Source organism: Pleurodeles waltl, chromosome 7, assembly GCF_031143425.1.
Source record: "Pleurodeles waltl isolate 20211129_DDA chromosome 7, aPleWal1.hap1.20221129, whole genome shotgun sequence".
In the NCBI taxonomy this organism is placed as follows: Eukaryota; Metazoa; Chordata; class Amphibia; order Caudata; family Salamandridae; genus Pleurodeles; species Pleurodeles waltl.
Window position 1 is genome coordinate 787,831,569 of NC_090446.1, and position 11,411 is coordinate 787,842,979.

Sequence of the window (11,411 nt, forward strand, 5' to 3'; positions counted from 1 at the left end):
GATGTTGAAGAACCCAGCACCCCCAGACAACATCCACCTGAAGCCACGGAAGGCAACGGAGGCAATGAAACTAACTTTGGACACTCCGGAGCTCTGGTAACCCTGAGAGTGTGGGGAGGCTGGCGGTGATGAGTCGGGGTCCGGGCAGGCCCCCTTGCCCAGCCGCCGAAGGAGGGGGCTCTCGCTCCTTAAAGCAGACTCCGTGGAAGATGTATCCTGGCAGCAGAGGACCGGAGGGAGACGCGAGGGAGAAGCCAGCAGAAAGAACGGCACAGGCCAGACCAGCGGGGCCGGCTTTGGCGCCTGGCTTGCAGCAGCCTTGGCGGTCCAAATAACCTGCCCCGACTTGGAGGCTCAGAGGGCGAAGGAGCAGAGCTGTGGGGCGCTGACCTCCCAGAGAGCTGGCAGCCCTTGGCATTGAGCTGCGGGGGACCCAGCAGGGGGGGAAGAGCAGAAGGACGGGGCAAATGTCTGCGTGGGATCTGGATGAGCACGGCGGACCCCCTTGAAAGGTGAGGACTGGCGGCGGAGGATCAGGGAGGAGAAACAGTAGAGCCCACAAGAGCGGATTTGATGCAGGCCATTCAGGGACTACGATCACCAGATATAAACTGTGTTTATTAACCTCAACTTGCTGAGGGCGGACCTCTCCAAAGTCTCAGACAAAGTTACCACAGTGGAAACCAACACAGAGACCCTCCAGACCCTTCAGGGGGACATGGCCACACTGAAGAGGAAGATGACCACAGTAAGTGCCGAAGTGGCTGAGCAGAAGGAGGCTCCCGCTGTAGCAACATTTGGGTGCTGGGGTTCCCAGAAAAAAAGGGGGCCTCGGCAGAGGTATTCCTGAAGGACTGGGTTAGGTCATCCCTGAAACCAAGTGGCCTTTTGGAGATTTTTGTCACTGAAAGGGCGCACAGGGCCATGGTCCCCCAGTATAGAAACTGCAATATTGCCATATACCCCAACTATACTAACCGGGTGCAGGTAGAGCACACAATCTCTCTTGGCACCAAAACAGAAACTAAGGCCATGGGACTGACCTATATGTTGTTATATTCTGCCACACGGCAAAGCACACATTTTGATAAGCCACAGGATGTTTGGGACTGGCTTGAAATCTGAGTACCGGAGAATGCGGGTCGGTGTCAAGAAATCAGACGATATAAGAGAACACGTGATAATCAACCACATAGAGCACCTAACAACACCAGCGGAGAGAACCTGGAACGAGACTCGTCGACTTCTCACAGAATTCGTATAGGAGAAGATGGCAATATGCAATTGTCGCAATCAAGCTCCCCGGGGACAGCTGACTGGTCCCCGTAGCGGGAGCTCTCTGTCGAGAGAGACAGAGACAGAGACAGAGACAGAGAGAGACAGAGAGAGAGACAGAGAGAGAGACAGAGACAGAGAGACAGAGAGACAGAGAGACAGAGAGACAGAGAGACAGAGAGAGAGAGAGAGAGAGAGAGAGAGAGAGAGAGAGAGAGAGAGAGAGAGAGAGAGAGAGAGAGAGAGAGAGAGAGAGAGAGAGAGAGAGAGAGAGAGAGAGAGAGAGAGAGAGATCGTCTCGTGCAGACTGCGCTCCAGCCCAGCGATTGCACCGGATACAGTGCCACGCGAGAAGGCCCTGCTGGAAAGCTGAGGAATATTACACCAGAGAGGAAAAATAGCTTTTATCTGTTCAGAACTTTGAGGTGCCATCTACGCGGAAATGAACGTTTGATCGGCAGGCTGACTCAATAGAGTGACACTCAAGGCTTTCTAAGATATATGCCACCACAATGTAAAGATAGTTTGAAATAGCAAACTGAGCTTATTACATTCTTCATCTGTAAGGAAATGCCTCCTTGGCATGGTTACTCCTAACTTTTTGCATTTGCTGTTGCAAAGTTTTGATTGAAAGTGTGCTGGGACCCTGCTAACCAGGCCCCAGCACCAGTGTTCTTTCCCTAAACTGTACCTTTGCTTCCACAATTGGCACAGCCCTGGCACTCAGATAAGTCCCTTGTAACTGGTACCAAGGGCCCTGACGCCAGTGAAGGTCTCTAAGGGCTGCAGTATGTCTTATGCCACCCCGGGGACCCCTCACTCAGTACATGCACACTGCCTCACAGCTTGTGTGTGTTGGTGGGGAGAAAAGGACTAAGTCGACATGGCACTCCCCTCACAGTGCCATGCCAACCTCACACTGCCTGTGGCATAGGTAAGTCACCCTCTAGCAGGCCTTACAGCCCTAAGGCAGGGTGCACTATACCACAGGTGAGGGCATCTGTGCATGAGCACTATGCACCTACACTGTCTAAGCAAAATCTTGGGCATTGTAAGTGCAGGGTAGCCATAAGAGTATATGGTCTGGGAGTCTGTCAAACATGAACTCCACAGTTCCATAATGGCTACACTGAAATCTGGGAAGTTTGGTATCAAACTTCTCAGCACAATAACTGCACACTGATGCCAGTGTGCAATTTATTGTAACATACACCCAGAGGGCATCTTACAGATGCCCCCTGAATACCAATCAGACTTCTAGTGTAGGCTGACCAGTTTCTGCAGGCCTGCCATAGACCAGACATGTTGCTGGCCACATGGTGAGTGCCTTTGTTACTCTATGGCCAGGGACAAAGCCTGTACTGGTTGGAGGTGCTTCTCACCTCCCCCTGCAGGAACTGTAACACCTGGCGGTGAGCCTCAAATGCTCGCCCCTTTTGTTACAGCGCCCCAGGGAATCCCAGCTAGTGGAGATGCCCACCCCTCCGGCCACTGACCCCTTTTGTGGCTGAAAGGCTGGAGGAGAAAAACAAGGAGGAGTCACCCACCAGTCAGGACAGCCCCTTAAGTGTCCTGAGCTGAGGTGACCTCTGCCTTTAGAAATCCTCCATCTTGAGTTTGGAGGATTCCCCCAATAGGATTAGGGAGGTGCCCCCCCTCCCCTCAGGGAGAAGGCACAATGAGGGTGTAGCCACCCTCAAGGACAGTAGCCAATGGCTATGGCCCTCCCAGACCTAAACACCCCCCTAAATTTAGTATTTAGGGGCACCCCAGAACCTAGGAAACTAGATTCCTGCAACCTGAAGAAACAAGGAGGACTGCTGACCTACAAGCCTGCAGAGAAGACGGAAGACGACAACTGCTTTGGCCCCAGCCCTACCGGCCTGTCTCCTGATTCGAAAACCTGCGGCCAGCGACGCATCAGACAGGGACCAGCGACCTCTGAAGCCTCAGAGGACTGCCCTGGACTAAAGGGCCAAGAAACTCCAGTGAGCAGCAGCTCTGCTCTAAACCATCAACTTCTGTGCAACAAAGAAGCAACTTTCAAAGACTCCACGTTTCACACCATAAGCGTGAGACTTCACACACTGCACCCGACGCCCCCTGCTCAAAATCCAGAGAACAATCGCCACTGGGAGGACTCCCCGGCAACTGCAACACCGTGAGTAGCCCAACGTCCTACTGCCCTATCACTAGGGCTAACCTGGATGTAAAGATCTTATGTAAGATCCTTGCAACGTGGCTTGCCCCCAAGGTGACCTGCCTGGTGCATCCTGACCAATGTGAGTTCTTACCAGGACGGAATAGGACTATGAACACCCGTAGGCTGATGCATGTCCTCCATGGGGTCGAAGATAGGGAGAAGGACCTGGCATTGGTCTTGATAGATATTGCTAAAGCATTTGATACCGTCAACTGGGTTTATCTCCTCCAGGTCCTGGAGGCCAAGGGGTTTGGGCCTCAATTTCAGAAGCGGGTCAACATTCTTTACACGAACCCTTCAGCTACGTGCCTTGTCGCCCTTGCTTTTTGCCCTGGAACCATTGGCGCGGAGACTGGAGGCGTGGGGAATTCTAGTGGGTGGTACACCCCACCACTGTATGCGGATGATGCATTCTTACCTGAGAGACCCAAGATTTTCCCTCCCTATATTGATTAGAGCCTACACATTAATGTAAATAAATCACTGCTGTAGGAAGTTGGCTCTGTATGCACTATTTCAAAGTAAGGAATAGTATGCACAGAGTCCAAGGGTTCCCCTTAGAGGTAAGATAGTGGCAAAAAGAGATAATACTAATGCTCTATTTTGTGGTAGTGTGGTCGAGCAGTAGGCTTATCAAAGGAGTAGTGTTAAGCATTTGTTGTACATACACAGGCAATAAATGAGGAACACACACTCAGAGACAAATCCAGCCAATAGGTTTTGTTATAGAAAAATATCTTTTCTTAGTTTATTTTAAGAACCACAGGTTCAAATTCTACAGGTAATATCTCATTTGAAAGGTATTGCAGGTAAGTACTTTAGGAACTTTGAATCATTACATTAGCATGTATACTTTTTACATAAAACACAATAAGCTGTTTTAAAAGTGGACAGAGCATTTTTCACAGTTCCTGGGGGAGGTAAGTTTTTGTTAGTTTTGTCAGGTAAGTAAATCACTTACAAGTCTCAGGTTTGGGTCCAAGGTAGCCCACCGTTGGGGGTTCAGAGCAACCCCTAAGTTACCACACCAGCAGCTCAGGGCCGGTCAGGTGCAGAGGTCAAAGAGGTGCCCAAAACACATAGGCTTCAATGGAGAGAAGGGGGTGCCCCGGTTCCGGTCTCCCAGCAGGTAAGTACCCGCGTCTTCGGAGGGCAGACCAGGGGGGTTTTGTAGGGCACCGGGGGGGGGACGGACACAAGTCAGCACAAAAAGTACACCCTCAGCAGCGCGGGGGCGGCCGGGTGCAGTGTGCAAACACGCGTCGGGTTTCCAATGGTTTTCAATGAGAGATCAAGGGATCTCTTCAGCATTGCAGGCAGGCAAGGGGGGGGCTCCTCGGGGTAGCCACCACCTGGACAAGGGAGAGGGCCTCCTGGGGGTCACTCCTGCACAGAAGTTCCGTTCCTTCAGGTGCTGGGGGCTGCGGGTGCAGGGTCTTTTCCAGCCGTCGGGACTTTAGGTTCAGGCAGTAGCGGTCAGGGGGGAGCCTCGGGATTCCCTCTGCAGGCGTAGCTGTGGGAGCTCAGGGGGGACAACTTTGGTTACTCACAGTCTCGGAGTCGCCGGAGGGTCCTCCCTGAGGTGTTGGTTCTCCACCAGTCGAGTCGGGGTCGCCGGGTGCAGTGTTGCAAGTCTCACGCTTCTTGCGGGGAGTTGCAGGGGTCTTTAAATCTGCTCCTTGAAACAAAGTTGCAGTTCTTTTGGAGCAGTGCCGCTGTCCTCGGGAGTTTCGTGTCTTTCTTGAAGCAGGGCAGTCCTCAGAGGATTCAGAGGTCGCTGGTCCCTTGGAAAGCGTCGCTGGAGCAGGTTTCTTTGGAAGGCAGGAGACAGGCCGGTAAGTCTGGGGCCAAAGCAGTTGGTGTCTTCTGTTCTTCCTCTGCAGGGGTTTTTCAGCTCAGCAGTATTCTTCTTCTTGTAGTTTCAGGAATCTAAATTCTTAGGTTCAGGGAAGCCCTTAAATACTAAATTTAAGGGCGTGTTTAGGTCTGGGGGGTTAGTAGCCAATGGCTACTAGCCCTGAGGGTGGGTACACCCTCTTTGTGCCTCCGGCAAGGGGAGGGGGTCACATCCCTAATCCTATTGGGGAATCCTCCATCTGCAAGATGGAGGATTTCTAAAAGTTGGAGTCACTTCAGCTCAGGACACCTTAGGGGCTGTCCTGACTGGCCAGTGACTCCTCCTTGTTATTCTCATTATTTTCTCCGGCCTTGCCGCCAAAAGTGGGGGCCGTGGCCGGAGGGGGCGGGCAACTCCACTCGCTGGAGTGTCCTGCGGTGCTGGCACAAAGGGGTGAGCCTTTGAGGCTCACCGCCAGGTGTGACAGCTCCTGCCTGGGGGAGGTGATAGCATCTCCACCCAGTGCAGGCTTTGTTACTGGCCTCAGAGTGACAAAGGCACTCTCCCCATGGGGCCAGCAACATGTCTCGGTTGTGGCAGGCTGCTGGAACCAGTCAGCCTACACAGATAGTCGGTTAAGGTTTCAGGGGGCACCTCTAAGGTGCCCTCTGGGGTGTATTTTACAATAAAATGTACACTGGCATCAGTGTGCATTTATTGTGCTGAGAAGTTTGATACCAAACTTCCCAGTTTTCAGTGTAACCATTATGGTGCTGTGGAGTTTGTGTAAAACAGACTCCCAGACCATATACTCTTATGGCTACCCTGCACTTACAATGTCTAAGGTTTTGTTTAGACACTGTAGGAGCACAGTGCTCATGAACTGGTGCCCTCACCTATGGTATAGTGCACCCTGCCTTAGGGCTGTAAGGCCTGCTAGAGGGGTGACTTATCTATACTTGCATAGGCAGTGAGAGGCTGGCATGGCACCCTGAGGGGAGTGCCATGTCGACTTACTCGTTTTGTTCTCACCAGCACACACAAGCTGGCAAGCAGTGTGTCTGTGCTGAGTGAGGGGTCTCCAGGGTGGCATAAGACATGCTGCAGCCCTTAGAGACCTTCCTTGGCATCAGGGCCCTTGGTACCAGAGGTACCATTTACAAGGGACTTATCTGGATGCCAGGGTGTGCCAATTGTGGATACAATGGTACATTTTAGGTGAAAGAACACTGGTGCTGGGGCCTGGTTAGTAGGGTCCCAGCACACTTCCCAGTCAAGTCAGCATCAGTATCAGGCAAAAAGTGGGGGGTAACTGCAACAGGGAGCCATTTCTTTAAAACTGCTATTCCCTTTGGGTAGCCTAGCTCGGCTCCCACCGGGGGCTCTACCAGCCATAGCCCTGTGCTGGGAGACTAACCATTTCCATTATCTCTGAATCCTGGTGGCTCATACAGTCAAGCACTGTCATCAGCTCAACATCGAGAGGGTACTCTCGGGTTTGGAGGAGTCAGTTCATTTTTGGAACACCCTCACATTAACAATAATGGGGCAAGTAGTAGTCGCAAAAATGGCTATTTTGCCTTGATGCTTGAATATGTTACAGAATTCGCTTGATACTTCCTCGCTCGGCCTTCAAGCATCCACATTCCCGGCTGGAGTCCCTGGGATGGGCAGCGGGGGCCGTAGTAGGGTGAAGCGGCAAACAAATTATAATGCCACATTTATAAGGCCATGGTAGCAGATACACCAAGGCCTACCTTGCGGGCTTGGAACACCGAACTGAATACCCCTCTCGAGGAGACAGTGGAAGGCAATATGCGCTTTGAACCAACAGGGGACCTGCAACACTAGATTTAAACTAATAAATTTGAATTGCATACATCGCACGTATGTCACCCCAGTCTTCCTCCATAGAATTGATCCTAGCAGGGATGATGGTTGCCAACGATGTCGTGCTCGGCCAGCAACCTTCATACACTTAGTATGGAACTGGCCCACAGTACAAACATTTTGGGACTTTGTGGTCCAAACTTTAAAAGGAGTAGTGGGTAGGGGAAGTGGAACGGACCCCCGTTCAATGTCTACTGGGGGGATTAAAAAAAAAATATATATAATTACAAAAAAAAAAGGTTACAAAAATGGAATGGAAATTAGTGCAGCTAGCTCTAGTATTGGCCAAGCTTCAGGTGGTGATTGCTTGGATGAACTCGCAGGGACCCAGTGTACAGGGATGGCTCAAGGATGTCAAGGAATGGGCAGTGGCAGAAGAAATACGGCTACGAAAGGTTAGAAGGGACGAACACCTCGAGGAAGATATACAAACGGAAGATATACAAACATGGCAGGAGATACTTACACGAATTGAGGTTGAAGAACCCGGGCATGATGTCTCTATGGGCACTCAGGGATAGATGATGTGCAAGCTATGTTATAAGGAACAGTACTTACCACCACCGCAGGGACCTCAATGTCTGTATATACGATGCAAATGCTCCGTTACCCCTGAATTTGGTATGGGGACTACTTCTGAGAGGGATGGTCACAAAGGAGAAAGGGGGGTGGGTAAACTGACCTATATGTGCTAACTTGTTAACAGTGCAATGTTCAGAATGTACAGAGTTGAATAAAATGAAAATAAAGTTGTTGTTTTTATCTTTAGTAATTTGGAAGAAGGGTTCCTCTAAGGTTAATGTCTGAAGCTCACTCACACGTCTTAGTGAAGTGATTGCTACTAGAAATTATACCTTCCATGAAAACAACTAAGCTGGACATTATGCAATGGTTCAAATGGTGGTCACATTAGTCTAGTAAGTACAATATTATGGTTCTGTAATGGTGCTGGAGGCACCCTAGGTGGAATTACACTTTTAAGGCCTTCATCACAGGTTTCCTGAGCAATGGTAAGTGGTGTCTATTCTGCAGATATGCAGCTACCTCTGCAAGGTGTATCCGTATCTATGTATACGCTAACCCACAAGTGTGTAAATAAAATAAATAGCAACAATGTTTTGAATAGCTGCATTGAAAGGGTTAATCCGTTTTGACAATAGAAACAAAACCATTTTCATTTAGCAGCATAGCATGCTCTAGTTATAGGTTCGCATGCTTCTTAAGAATGTTCATGCATTCTATAGTTAAGTTAAAGTATGCGAATCTCTATGACCTCAGAAGCTAAATCACAAGACTGAGTTCTTTGGGATTTGGGTGCCCAATTTCTCCATGGTCCTGAGTCAGAAAGTCCTGGTGGAAAGCGTAGGCAAATACCCCTGGCCAGTTAATCCATAAAGCATTGCCCTTGGGTCGTGGGTGTGGGAGCCTGGAGGTTACATTTGGGCATTTTGAGTTGTTTGCAGTTCAAACAGGCTTATCTGTGGAAATACCCACACTTGGAAGTATGGTTGGAGGACTAGAGGTGGAGTTCCCATTCATGGACTTTTTGCCACATCCTGCGGAGTAGGTCGGCAAAGTCATTGTCCATCCTGGGAGGTGTTCCACTCAAGTGAATCTGATGTTGAACTGCCCAACGCCAGACTGTGATAGGCGTGACAAATGTAGAGACCATCTCCCCAGTCACCCCACCTCTCCATTTCTGTAAATAAAACATTGTGCTTATGTTGTCCATCCAGACAAAAGACAACTTTGCCTTGAAGCTGAACCAGAAAGGCTTTCAATGCTACATGAATAGCTTGGAGTTCCAAGTAGCTGATGTGTAGGACTTTGTGTTTGGGGTCCCAAAGTCCTTCTATTGACAGACAGGTAGGTAGGTAGGTGAGCACCCAAACCTGTGAGATGCATCTGCTGTGAGTGAATGGGGGACAGGGTCCTAGAAAACTGCCCACCCTTTTGACAGACTGTGTGTTCCACCATTGCAGAGAATGATGTGTGCAGCTGTTTATCAACACTAGATCTTGGAAGTGACCCTGTGTTCGAGTCCACTGACTCGCCAGGCACCTCTTGCAGTGGCCACATGTGCAATCTTCCATATGGTACAATTGCACTGCAAGAAGCCATCATCCCTTGAATTCCTCTGAATTGTCCTCACTGTTATCTGTTGGTTGGGGTGTAACTGCTTTAAGAGGATTACTATCTTTTGAATCCTAAGTGCATTTGGGTAGGCCAATCCCAAGTGTGTGTTGAGAACAGCCCATAGAAATGGCTGTAACCGAGATGTTGAAGATGGGATTTTCCGATGTTGATAGTAAATCCTAGCTGGTGAAGAAAATGAAGTGTTGTTTGAGTGTGCTGAAGATCCAGGAAGACATGAACGCTCTTGTCTGCATAGATGTGCTGCAACTACTGCCAGGCATTTTGTGAATAAGTGAGGTGCAGTTGTTATTCCAAAAAGGAGAACTTAGATTTGTAATTACGTGAAGACGTTATCAATTCAGAGATATTTTCTGTGGGCTGAATGTATTGGTTGTGAAATATGCATCCTTTAAGTCCAGTGTGGACATGATGAAGTCTCCTTGTTGTCACAGAGGTATTACATCTTGGAGAGTAATACCTCTCCAAGATGTTCTCATCCAGTACTTATCGAAGTGAGCCGACCATTTCGGGAATAAGGAAGTATAGTGAATATGGTCCTGTTCCTCTCTGATGAACTGGGATAATTTCTATTGCCATTTTTTGAAGGAGAGCCTGCACTTCCTGATTCAGTAACTGTAGATGTTATACAAAGAGTTGTGGCTGCGAGGTAATATGTTTGGAGGTGTGTTGATGAGTTCCAGGCAATAACAATGTTGGATAATATCCAACACCCACTGATCTGTTATGTTTTGCCATTTTGTGAAAAACTGTAGTAACAAAGTTTGCTGTACCTCAGGTTTAAAACCTGATACACGTAACCAGGCATGTCTACGGGGTAAAAGACTAGTGTTTATCCCCTAGCAGCTGTATCTGCTGCATCAAGAGCACCTTTAATGTAATTATTTGAAATCAACTTCCCTTCCTGTAAAAGATGTTGACCTTTCTTTTTAAATTCCTCTGGAAGTTGGTGAATGAGATCTTCCATCTCATCCTAATGTGCTCTGTCGTATCTAGCTAACCACCCTTGGGTGTTAGCAATCCTCCAATGATTAGCTGCTTGTACCTCACCCTTCTACCTGACATGTATTAACTCTGATTCTTTATCTGGTGGAGGTGTGCCTGCAGTAGTTTGAGTTTGATCGCTTGTGAGCACTGGATACCACTACAGAATCTAGTGGAATGTGACCTCTAATATATGAAGGATCAGATGGAACTGCCTTAAATTTTTTGTCAACCCTGTGTGTAATTATTCTGGCACAGACAGGATCTTAAAAATATAGTCTGCAATGCCCTTCAACATGGGCAGGTATTGGCATGCCCTACTGGTGGAGAGTATATCGAAAAAAAAACAATCTTCTATATCGTCCTTGTGTAATGGGACCTGATATGCAGCCGCCCTATGTACCTACTCATTAAAAAGATGTTGCGTCATCTGGTGGAGATGATTTAGCCGTATATACATAAAGTTCAGTATCACCTGGTCGGTCAATATCATAAGTATTCAAGGACCTACTGGCTGTTGTGCATTATTAACTCACCACCACCACCCCGACCACCCCCTCTTTGCTCCCTCATGTAAGGTTGTGGAGAACCTTGTGGAGTCCTCAACAATATCCCCTATAAGCGTTGGAGAGTGGTGTGGTGGAGGAGAGGGTGGTGTAGGAGGAGAAATAGGACTGGTGGCAATGTCTTTTCTTTCCTTTTTTTAAGGTGGTGGTAAAGTTATGTCCTCCTCTACTGAAGGACTGTTTAGTCCTGCATGGATGTCTGCTTCATAGATTTAGCAATAATCTGACCTGATTTCGGTTGAAAATGAAGAGTCTTGTCTCGGATCAAGTTTGTCCGCCTTGTCTGTGATAAAGGCTCTGGTTCGGAAAGCAGTTTGTTTTGATGCTGGAGCCGGAAGTTTTTGGTACCAAAGTGAATTTCTGTTTTGGTACTGATTGTGGTCGGTGCCGAGGTGGTCCATACTGAAGAGCTAGAGGTTTGCATTGGTCTCAAAACCGCTCTGGCCTGGCGAGTGGGGATTTTTTTTCAGCTTAGCTTTCGATGCCCAGCTCGAAGGCAGGG

General features: G+C 48.8%; 1 protein-coding gene across 1 annotated transcript in view; it reads right to left on the bottom strand.

Moving 5' to 3' along the window:
* The window catches only part of CTNNA1 (catenin alpha 1), a 712,178-nt gene that overhangs the window by 627,895 nt on the left and 72,872 nt on the right, over window positions 1–11,411 (bottom strand). The window lies entirely within an intron of this gene.